The following is a 12704-nucleotide window of genomic DNA, read 5'->3' on the forward strand; positions in this document are numbered from 1 at the left end:
CCAACTTGATGAAGAAAATATGGTTTTCCTGGTATCCAAGAAGCAGCGGATTACAAAAGCAGGTGGGATATTTTCATGTTCAGCCCTCATATTAAACTCCTGCATCACGTGTTGTCAATGTAGGCAGAACAATATATTCATAGAGTTATATTTGGTAAGTACTTTTCTTACACGGCCGTATGCCTCCATCATACATGTTTTCTTTAATCTGCTTTTCCATCACTGTTATCCTTGCTGAATTTGCATTTTTCCCAGGCAGTGTGAAACGTGGTTGTCTTCATTCTGGCTTCCCAATTCAAAATTCATGGAGACCAGTCAGAAGCAGCTCGCCAGGTGAAGCAAAGCTGCTATGCTAGCTTCCCAGCTGGTGGTTTGCTCTTGCAGCCCAGGAGGGAGAGAGATGAAGACAGAGAGGGTGACATGGTGCGAATGCACCAGCAGGTGCGCCGTATGGGCTCCACTGGTGGATGCACACCATGCCAACCTCCCCGCTGCCTTCCCTCTCTCTCTATAAGCAACAGCGACTCACCTACTGGGAAGGTGGTGTAGCGGCTCTGTCCACCTGGCAAGCAACATGTGGCTGAAATCCTATACATACTTACCTGAGAGTAAGCTCCATTGAACTCATCGGGGCTTATTTCTGAATACACACGTATAGGATTCTACAATGTCTATTATAGGCTTCGTATTAGGACTTTCACCTCATTAAAATGGATTTCTTAAATAGTTCATTGATTTTTTTAAAAATCATGTTTCTGTTGTGACTCTGAGTTAATTTTTTCTCCTACTGCAAGATCAGCTCTAGCAGTCCCTCCATTGACATCAACAAAGTAGCACTCAAGAAACCCCTAAATCATGGGTTCTTAATCTGGGGTCCATGGATGGGTTTCAGGAGGTCTGTGAACTTGGGGGAGAAAATTCAATATCTAATGCAATAAAATAAATAGTATTTATTTATTTAAGTGGGTACGTAGCTTTTATCAGATTCTCAAAGGGGCCCATGACTCAAAAAAGGTTAAGAACCACTGCCCTAGATGAATACACTATTAACTGAGCAGAGATTAAAATTTAAAGCATCAGGCTTTTTTTTTTTAATGTTTATGAGTTTCCAAAGGTGCCATATGATTTGTTTAAAAATGCACTTTATGGCATTTCTGCCAGGCACAGTAAATGAATATTAGTCATCTGTGAGCTGTCCTATAGCCTAACAAAAGCAGCTTGTAATGATTTTGTTAAACTCCCATCCTATTCTTTAACATTTGCTGATTTTATTTTATGTAACAAAATGTATATACAACTTACACAAAGCCTTTTAACAATTTCTGAAGAACAAACTGAATCATTCATTAAAAATACCAATAAAAGCAAACATTAACAACAACTTTGATGTATCAGAATATTTTTTAAATCAGTTTCGTTCTCACTGACATGGTATACTTGTGTCCATACTATATCACTGTGTCATAAGTAGGGACGGAGAAATTCAATTAGCTCACATTTAAAGGTGAACCTAATTAATTCTCACTTCCTGAAACAATATGAGAACAGAAGTACAGCCAGCCTTTCAAATTCACACACCTCCGAATTTTGCAAAGCAATTCATGTACTGGGGCAAAATGTACATTGTTGTTGTTATGTGGCTTCAAGTCGACGATGACTTATGGTGACCATATGAATCAGTGACCACCAATAGCATATGTCGTGAACCGTCCTGTTCAGATCTTGTAAGTTCAGGTCTGTGGCTTCCTTTATGGAATCAATCCATCCCTTGTTTGGCCTTCTTTTTCTACTCCCTTCTGTTTTTCCCAGCATTATTGTCTTTTCTAGTGAATCATGTCTCCTGATGATGTGTCCAAAGTATGATAACCTCAGTTTTGTCATTTCATCATCAGCATATTGGTGAAAATAACATTAAAAAGCATTATATTAGTGAATACTGCTCCGCAAAAATGAATAGATTAGGCAAAATGGCATGCAAACATATATTAGCAGAAATTCACACTAAAATGCTGAGGAATGTTCATAAGGGCTTTTTTATTATTATTGCAAACAGATGTGGAAATGTGGAGAATTGAACTCACGACTGAAAAAATGAGAAACTGAGAGAACCCAAAATTGACTGGTTTTGCCCATCCCTAGTCACAAGCAGTGTGAAGTTCCGCATGATGGAAAGCTCCTCCCTGCAAAAGCATTGCAGAAAGGGGAAGCATGGTGAGAAGAATGTTAGATTACAGCCATGTTCCCTGAAACCTACTTTTTCATGTGGAGGGAATTATTTTGTATAGGAGGAGCATTGAAAGTCTAATCCTATACCCACCTGGGAGTAAGCCCCACTAAACTCAGCGGAATTTACTCTTAGTAGACATGCATAGGATTGTGCTGTATGTCATGCTAGCATCTGGCAAAGTGCTTTGGCCCAGATGCAAGTTTGCAATTTCATTGGGAACAAGGCCTCGGTTACTCCAAAATCCTCAAAAAATTGATTGGATGCTGAACAATAGGAAAACCTATTGTTTTTCTTTGGATTAATTCAGCTTAATGCAAATATTTCATCCTGGTTGGTTGTGGATCAGACTGTCCATGAGTCTGCTGAATTGCAAGAGTGGACAATTTGTGTGACGCCCTAATATGTGTCTGGACTATACTATTTTGGTACTTTCTTACAGTTTCTTATCACCTTCTGTGGAATAGGGCTTGCAAGTAGGGCTTGAAGTGGACACCACCTGCACCATGGACACAAAACATTTAATTCTCATTATGCTGAAAGGCTTAATGTATGCTTATAGACAATAACCTTTCTGATAAATGGATAAGCACTCTTAATGAGTGGTCAGGCCTGTCAACACCCACCAATAGAATCTAAACTCGAGTTTCATTTTTATTATTCTATGTTTGTATATTTGCAAATAAAGCAGTAGTACAAAGACACCATTATTCTCTAATACTTCCTCAGCTACAGGAAATTCAAAACCAGTAGCATTGCCCTCAAACCTCTTAGGGAAGTGAGGAGCATGTAACAATATTTTTTTTCAAAACAAATGCGGTGGAATAGTCTGTTATTACACTGAGCTTTGGGACACATATTGTTGTAATACACAGTATATGGTTTGACTGTGATTCTTTATTAACATATTTACATTTTAATATGCATGTTTATATGTTCTTGAAACAGACTTAAGAAACGGAGTATTGTCAAGGAAAAGTACGCATTCAAGTTAACAACTTTATTAAAATATGCATTAAATAACTACATACCTTCTTGCTGCTTTGCATACAGGCCTCTAAATTAGATGCCCCCTACCTTGTTATTTTATTTTATTTATTTATTTTATTTATTTTATTATACTTGTATACTGCCCCGTAGCCGAAGCTCTCTGGGCAGTTTACAGTAACTAAAAACATTAAAATAAATACAATTTAAAACAGATCTTATAAAAACAATTTAAAACACAATTTAAAAAAATTTAAACAGTATAAAAAAGTGTTTAAAAAGTTTATTGATATATAAGAGCAACAACAGTACAAAGCCACAGATATAAACTAACATACAACAAAGATGGGAGGAGAGCATATAAAGAAACAATAAAAGAAAACCAGTCTATGAATATTAGACAGGAAGGGGAGGAAGGGCAAAGGTAAGAAGAACAAGACATGAATGAGGTAAAATTAGGGGCTGTGGTAAAGACAATAAAGAAAATAATCAAAATTACAGAGATCTCCAAATAAAATCATATTTCAAGGGGAGAGGTCCATATGTTTGCCAGTTCATATAAGTAACAAAGAACCACCAAGTGACAAGGAAATCCTGTGGGTCTGCATCACGGCAAACCACCCAAAGGTGATGAGTCAATTTCTCAGAAATAGTGAAAAAGAGGACCTTCTTGAGCCAATTGCCCAAGTGATAGATTGAGGCATCTTTCATCCTTGAGCCACCACCAAATGCGTGGCCATAAGCAGGTGGGTAACTAAGGGTTTACAGACAATATCAGAGATACAATCTACAAATATGGAAAGTAAGCACAATCTGGGATCCAAGTACACCTTCTGACCAATAATTAGATTGATCTCCTTTACCACCAGCTCCCCAAAATTATAAATATGCCGACAACCCCACCACATATGGTAGTAGGTGCCACTTTCTGTGCAGCCTTATCAACAAAGCAGGGTTCCTGTTTGCATGACATGGGCCAGCCTAACTGGGGTTAAAAACCACTGGGATATCACCTTAAATGAGTTTTCCCAAACATTAGCAGATATAAAATGAAAGGACTATGAGGACCAGATCCTTTTCCAATGGAAAGGATCTATTTCCTTTCCAATATTGGCTTCCCATGCCTTCCAGAGGGTTAAAAAAGGAGAAAATTGTCTACCCACTATCATGGAATATAGTATAGAGGCTAAGCCTTTATGGCTAGCTAGGGATCCAAATGTCAGTGTCTCAAAAGGTATGAATGATTGTGTGCCATATTTTTCCACCTCAGGGACTTTAAGAAAACAGTTAAGTTGCCCAATACGTAGCCAGTCCAAGCCAAAGCATCACAATCGAGCTGCAAGCTGGGGTTCTGGAAAGGGAGTGTTATTGGAGTGTGAATATCACACAAATTGGAGAAGCTGGCATGTAATAACCGATTGTGAAGGGCTGCTTTATCTAATACTTAGAAGCAGGGGTGGAAAGGCAGTGTAATCATAGGGGAGAATATGGAAACCAATTTACCTTGTCATTTATGCCAGATCCCCAAAATACATTTTGTGAACGGGTTGGGGAACCACTTCCATGCAGATCTTAAACCAAATGAAACAGCAGTGCATTCAAAGGGAGGGGGTTCCAAACCCTCAAGGGCTACATGTGATTTTCATTTGTTGGACAATATCATAGGAATAACCTGGCGGATCGGAAACTCCTCAAAATAAGAAAGTAATTGTGGAAAGCCCCAACAGCGATATGATATAAAGCAGGAAAGAATAAAACTCTGCCCTTTTGGAAGGCAGAATAAATCTGTTAGGCAAACATTGCAAAACTTTCATGGTTTTAAGAGGGATTGGGATAGGGAGGACCTGAAACAAAAACAATAGCTTGGGGAGAACCCCTATTTTCAGCGTGACCACCCTGCCCAGAATCAACAAATTAAGAACTTTCCACGCATTCAGATCAGAAGTAATGGTCTTCAGGACAGGTAAATAATTCAACTGAAATGCATTTTGTGGGGTTAATCTAATGGGTGTTTGGGCCTGCCCTAAATTGGTGTCCAACCATGCTCCAGTTACTGTTAATTTGGAATTGCATCCCACACTTCTCTCCAATCTGGTACCCTAACTCTTCCATTTCAACTTGTCAGCATTCAGTCTGAGTATTGCAAGAGGTGATCCAACAGTATTTTGAAATTAACTCAATTAATGACCCTCCTTGCCTGGCAGTTTGGGACACGATAAAGGTGGTCCTAAGGGGGATGGCCATTAGTGAGTCAGCTAAACTTAAGAAACTGGCTACCTCCCTCAAGACCAAGCTATAGGCAGAGGTTGCTGCCTTGGAACATTGCTACTAATCCATGGGCTCTCGTAAGGTTTATCTGCTTTCTTTTAATTAAAGCCCTGGACATAGAATCATAGAATAGTAGAGTTGGAAGGGGCCTATAAGGCCATCAAGTCCAACCCCCTGCTCAATCCAGGAATCCAAATCAAAGCATTCCTGACAGATGGCTGTCCAGTTGCCTCTTTAATGCCTCCAGTGTTGGAGAGCCCACTACCTCTCTAGGTAATTGGTTCCATTGTCGTATGGCTGTAACAGTTAGGAAGTTTTTCCTGATGCCCAGTCGAAATCTGGCTTCCTGCAACTTGAACCCATTATTCTGTGTCCTGCACTCTGGGATGGTCATAAATGCAGCTTCTAAACCTTTGATATATCTGGGGCAGAAATTCTATGAATATGGTAATAAAAACTTGTGTCTTCTTGCTAGTGCTGTTAAATGAAAGCAAGCTAAGTGTTGAGTCTTTATACTTTATCAGCTAAGGAAGGAGAAGTCGTGATCGGCAGAGACTTGGATATGTGTCATACAGAGAGGCTTGACCAAAAGGGGCACATATGTGGCAGAAGTGGCACCCGGTCAAACCAATGGCAAGAGGAGCGAAAAGTGAAGCCTGGTTCATCCTGGCGCCACTTCTGTCACACATCCCTTAAGTTGTGCGAATTAAGATGATCATGAAATTTCTGTTCCTTAGAGAGAGATGTAGCGGTCCTGTGCCCCTTCTGGTCAAGCCCCTCTCTATGGCACATATCCAAGTCCCTGCAGATCAAGACTCCCGTGCCAGTTGGGATCCCGGGGAGTTCCCCAAACGAGGTCAGACTCCACAGTCAGTGAGGTCTACCTGTTATGGGGACAGCTTGTGAAAATAATGACAATCAAGGCTGGAGCTCCTGCTCTATTTTCGCGTGCGCTGAGCCACACCCCCTCCCCTATCTTGTTTTTAATTGTGCATGTTATTTAATTTCTAGACGTTTTGTTGTGAGAGTTTTAGAAAGTATTTTGTCTTTGGCAGGAGTCAAGAGACGTGATGTGATAAAGTGCATAGTAAAGGTACCACAGCTGGATTTCATGGTAACAGCATCACAGAAGGGGATGCTGTCTGTTTTCAACAGCCAGGTATTTCTGAAGGAAACTACATTTGTTTCATTATTTTACCAAGTAGTTTCTAAAATGAACAGATAATTATGGCTGTAAATGCAACTGCTCTTTAGTTATATTTGAGTGAGATAGTCAACCAACTTTATTTCATATGAAAGGCACCTTGTTTCAGATTTCTGAAATACATTGGCATTTAATCCAATTTTCATGTATTATTCAGGCACAGATTCATAGAAAATAAGACAGACCACTTGGAAGGCCTCTGTGGGAGCTCCATTGAAATAAATCTGCACATGGATCCTTAATTTGGGTGATACATTAGGAGGAAAAAGTTCTTGCTGCATAGTTTGCTTTCTCTTCCTTATAAAACACAATGCACCTAGCCCCTTTCACTCGTTAAAAGAACACTGATGAAAGAATGTTTTTAAGCTGTTTTTTAAAATATTTTTACTGTGCTTTAGAATGTTTTTGATTGTAATTGTATTTTGGAAAGTTTTTAACTGTTTTTTGCATGTTTTTTCTTTTTCCTGTTGAATTGTTTTGTTTATGTTTGCCGCCCTGGTCTCCTTCAGCAGAAAGGGCATGATGATGATGATGATGATAACAATAACAATAACAACAACAATAATAATAATGATTATGATGATGATGGTAAACTGGCCCAACTGATGCCAAAGGCTTTCAGAAAAATGACTAGCATACACAGGTATAAATATACATTTTTAAACAACTGTATGCCTAGAGGCCAGTTCTCAGCATCCCAACTCTACTGTGCCCCAAAGCAAAGCCCAAGATGGAGCTAAGCAGATGAAGACAGGACCATCTAGATAGGAGCTGATGATGCTCAGTGGCTAGGGTCGCCAGGAGCAGGTTCAGTCCAGCAGGTTTAGCCACTTCCCCAACACTGTCCTTCAGTGCACTCCATTTACTTCCTGGTTGCCATTCACATTTATTGAGAACAGTAAAAGCCTGCACTTGGGTACTCTGGGAAAGAGCTCAGTGGCTCAGTAGTAGTTTTTCATGAGGGATCTTCTGTGTATATTATATATTGCTTGCTTATTTATTATTACATTTATATCCCATCTTTCCTCTTAAGAGCTCAGGGTTGTATACATGACTCCCCACCTCCTATCCTCACAACAACCCTGTGAGGTAGGTTAGGCTGAGAGACAGTGACTGGCCAAAGGGCGCCCAGTGAAGCTTCATAGCCAAGTGGCAACTTGAACCCTGGCGTGCACAATTTGCCAACATCAGCATCCCTTCTCTTCCAACCCTTTTGTAGAAAGAGCTTGGTTAGGCAAATCCAGTTTTAAGTGGCCCAGAGGGTCCTTTGACCTGTGTTGGGGCAAGCTGTGAGATGCTTAACATCCTCAAATGTTATAACAGAGAATGATATTGAGAGTAAAGTAAGAGTCTCATTTTCTAAACAGCTTGGATTGTTTTAGCCCATTTTCACATTGATATGCTGGCCTTCTGCTAAATAAAGCTGACATTTTAAAAGGGTTTATTTTTGTGCTACATACATAATACTGAAAGAAGGGGTCTTAATGCCAGGCAGCTTATCAGTTGCTCCAACACAGGTCAGAGGAGTTCTTTGTGCCCATGACTCAAAGGGGATTCTGCAGCCAAATCATTGGGGGTACTTCCTCCTATCCCAAGCAGCTGAAAGAAGTGCCTAGTGCTTGGTAATTTGCAAAAAGGTACTCTTAACGTGTGTGTGTGGAGAAACCTCTTCAGCCTATGTGCACTGGGGTGTGCAGACTTCACAGTGGCTTCCTTTGGTCGATGCCAAGGACATGGTAAATTCATTCTCATGGTTCCTCCCCTTCTGCTGCAATAGGAAAGAGAAGGCAAAGTAGTTGAAGGAGGTGAAAAGAAAAAGCCAAGTTAACCAAGCAGTAAGGGCCAAAAGTCTCAATCCAACAGATGACCATGTTGGGAAAACAGCCAGCCTGATGCCCGTCACAACAGGCTGGGCCCATTACTTCCAAGAAAGCCATCAAGGACTTCCCTTTAAGCATACCTATAAATGAGGTAGCTACACAGGCCAGCACACATCCCAGCAGGCTTTGCACACAGGAAACACTCCATGTCTGGGCCATTCTCCCTAAGAATGAGTCTGCAAGGCTCAGTGGTAGAGCAGCTGCTGTGCAGAAGTCTCTGGCATCCCGAGGTAGAGCTAGGGGAGACATCTCCTCCTCTGAAATCCTGGAGAGCTGCTGTCCATCAGCGGAGACAGTACTGAACTAGATGAACCAATGATCTGACTGGGTATAAGACAGCTTCCTATATTCCTAAGGCAGAATGTGTGTGTCTGTGTGTGTATACACACGTGTGAAAATGTCTGTGCATGCAAGGATGTTAAGAGTACAAGAGTGTACAAGCGCAAGAGTCAGTGTGAATGTGTGTATAGAAGTATATGTGTACACTGGTAAACTGGTGAAAGCACATGTCTCAACATAATCCCATAAAATGCCAGTGGTTATAATTCGTGTTTCAAATTTCTTTTTTGGAACCAGTTTTAAGAGAGATTTTGATAATATCTGTCTACAGGGGGAAGAAAAGCCATGTCAGTGAATCTCCAAGAATGCAACTTAAAAAAATGCCACAGTACACAATTGTAAAAGACACAAATATAAGCATCTGTGTTGGTAACTTTACACATATAGTTCTCATACAAGTAGTCTATTAAAATGTGTGAATAAGCAGTTTTGTTGCAAGGGAGCAAAACACACCCCAGGGTTTTAATTTCATTAGGACAAAATACACATGCTAGGCAAATGCAAAGTAATAAAAGATGCTTGCAGATGATTAAACAATAAAGGAAAGCCAGGGCATTTGGAAATGGCTGAAGAAATGTGTAAGAAAACATATTCAATGCTCCTCTGTATTATACCTCTTGTACATGAAAGGAAGTCTATGTTCTGCAAAGAACTGCTGTCGAAAATAATCCCCCTTCCATAGTCCAGAGAGCTCTCAGCTGTCACCTAAGATTTTCCACTGATGTCACATTGACATCAGTACCTCCATTTCATTTCCAAAGCTCGAAATTATTTTTCACCTCACTCTTTGAAAGCTGTACATGGAAACTTTGAGATGTGTTGATACAACAGTCCCTGCTATTTTGAAAATGAATAGAGAACGACTATACCTACATGTTTGGCAGGTTATTAAGGATATCCCACATGAGGCTTAAATCACTTGAATGTTGTTTATGTGGAGAAAAAGGATTTGTAATGTGAATGAGCATTCTGATAAATGGGAGATCTGTATTTGCATTTCAGACCCAATTGAAACAAGAGGCACTTGTGTGAAAACTCCCTTAGCATTCTTCAATTTCAATTCAATTTAGCATTCTTCTGTAGAAGAGCTCCATTTTGATCTACTTTCACTAGGGCAAGCCTCCGTTGGTTCAGCAGATTTCCTGCTAGGAGTCTGTGCTTTGAGGATCACGCTTCCTAGTAGGTGTAATACCACTGTTTCCCCCTGAATTTTTAAACTGATGTAAAAAAGGAGGTTAGGAAAATATGCCAGTGGCCTCCATATTGCATGCCATCACTACCACGATATGAACTAATGTACCTTTGCTTTATCATAGATCACTGCTTGTATCAGATGAAATGTACTAACAGTTGGCCATGTAACTTGGCCATTTAACACAGCTACAAAAGGTGGTTTCTCCTACTACATGTAATTGGGAACAGAGTTTCAGATGCAAAATACATGTGCAAATGCCAGTTCCCCTTAAAAATACTTGCAAGAAGTGACTGGGAATAGATTGGGTGGATCCTGCTTCTATGTATTTTTGTCTGAGGGTCTCTCCCAACAGATTAATTCATGCCAAGCTCTGCTGCTGACTGCAACACCCAGCAAGAGAAGGCTGACACTGGCATACTGACACAGTAAGGCAAACTGTGATTTTGTGGGACTGTGCAATTGTGCAGGCACCTAGAGAGGAGCTTGCAGCCACTTTGCTCCTCCCTGGTCTTTATGCTCTGTGCTTGTCTGAACCAAGGCTTGTGGTCAAGCGCTCTCCAGATGACCCTGAGCTTGTAACCAAGGCTTGCTCTTGGCTACAGCTCGTGGTTAGTTTGGCTTGCAGTGTCATGTGACTCAGGCCACTGTCAGTGTGCAGGTGCCAGCCCTTCAGGAGGCAGAGCAGTGAGGAAATGGGTGCCGTGGCTTTGACTCTTATTTATTTATTTTTATTTTATTTTATTCAGCTTATATCCTGCCCAACTAGCAAACAGCTCTCTGGGCGGCAAACATAGAAACATATACAATAATAAAATTACAAGATCAATATAACAAATATAAAAGTACATCATCTAAAATACCAATTACAACATTTACATAAATAACTTAGATTAAAATGCCTCAGAGAAGAGAAAGGTTTTAACCTGGCACCGAAAAGATAATAGTGTCGGCGCCAGGCGTACCTCCTCGGGGAGACTATTCCACAATTCGGGGGCCACCACTGAGAAGGCCCTAGATCTTGTTACTACCCTCCGGGCCTCCCTATGGGTCGGGACCCGGAGGAGGGCCTTCGTAGTAGACCGTAGTGTACAAGCCGGTTCATAACGGGAGAGGCGTTCCTGCAGGTATCGTGGTCCCGCGCCGTATAAGGCTTTATAGGTTAATACCAACACTTTGAATCTGGCCCGGTAGCATATTGGAAGCCAGTGCAGGCGAGCCAGAACAGGTGTTATATGCTCAGACCGCTTAGTTCTTGTTAGCAGTCTGGCCGCCGTATTTTGCACTAGCTGTAGCTTCCGAACTGTCTTCAGAGGTAGCCCTACGTAGAGCGCGTTGCAGTAGTCCAAACGTGAGGTTACCAGAGCATGAACCACTGATGTAAGGTCCTCCTTACTCAGATAGGGACGTAGCTGGGCTACCAACCGAAGTTGGTAGAACGCATTCCGTGCCACCGAGGCTACATGAGCCTCGAGTGATAGGGAAGAGTCTAAAACGACTCCCAAACTATGAACCTGATCCTTTAGGGGGAGTGTAACCCCGTCCAGGACAGGGTATGTATCCACCATCTGACCAGAGAAACCATCCACCAGCAGCATCTCAGTCTTATCAGGATTGAGTCTCAGTTTGTTAGTTCTCATCCAGTCCATTGTCGCGTCCAGACAACGGTTCAGCACATCGACCACCTCACCTGAAGAAGATGAAAAGGAGAAGTAGAGCTGCATGTCATCAGCGTACTGATGACAACGCACTCCAAAACTCCGGATGACTGCACCCAACGGCTTCATATAGATATTAAAAAGCATGGGAGACAAGACCGAACCCTGCGGGACCCCATATTGGAGAACCCACGGGGTCGAGCAATGTTCCCCAAGTATTATCTTCTGGAGACGGCCCGCCAAGTAGGAGCGGAACCACTGCCAAGCAGTGCCTCCAACACCCAACTCCGCAAGTCTCTCCAGAAGGATACCATGGTCGATGGTATCAAAAGCCGCTGAGAGATCAAGGAGAATCAACAGAGTTACACTCCCTCTGTCTCTCTCCCGATATAGGTCATCACACAGGGTGACCAAGGCCGTCTCAGTGCCAAAACCAGGTCTGAAACCCGACTGAAATGGATCTAGATAATCGGTTTCATCCAATAGCGCCTGGAGCTGGTCAGCAACCACTTGTTCCAAGACCTTGCCCAAGAATGGAACATTTGCCACTGGTCTATAGTTGTTAAAGTCCTCTGGGTCCAAGGAAGGTTTTTTCAGAAGTGGTCTCACCGCCACTTCTTTCAGACAGCCAGGGACCACTCCCTCTCGTAAAGAGGCATTTATCACTTCCTTGGCCCAGCCAGCTGTTCCATCCTTGCTAGTTTTTATAAGCCAAGAGGGGCAAGGATCAAGTACCGAAGTGGTTGCACGTACCTGTCCAAGCACCTTGTCCACGTCCTCGAACTGAACCAACTGAAACTCATCCAACAAAACATGACTAGACTGTGTTCCAGACACCTCATTAGGACTAACTGTCATAAAATGGGAATCTAGGTCCCGACGAATGCATAAGATCTTATGCTGGAAGTGCTTAGCAAACTCATTACAGCGGGCTACCGATGTATCTACCATG

The 12704-nt window shown here is 41.7% G+C and overlaps 2 protein-coding genes across 3 annotated transcripts in view; both read left to right on the forward strand.

Moving 5' to 3' along the window:
• EXO1 (exonuclease 1) overlaps positions 1 to 12704 on the forward strand; it is a 381281-nt gene that overhangs the window by 238725 nt on the left and 129852 nt on the right. The window lies entirely within an intron of this gene.
• The window catches only part of WDR64 (WD repeat domain 64), a 93358-nt gene continuing 87842 nt past the window's right edge, over positions 7189 to 12704 (forward strand). The window contains exon 1 of the mRNA XM_061626396.1: positions 7189 to 7326. The gene's annotated coding sequence lies outside the window, so the exon portion shown is untranslated. The remainder of the gene's footprint in view (positions 7327 to 12704) is intronic.

The sequence above is a fragment of the Rhineura floridana genome, chromosome 4 (genome assembly GCF_030035675.1).
Source record: "Rhineura floridana isolate rRhiFlo1 chromosome 4, rRhiFlo1.hap2, whole genome shotgun sequence".
NCBI lineage: Eukaryota > Metazoa > Chordata > Lepidosauria > Squamata > Rhineuridae > Rhineura > Rhineura floridana.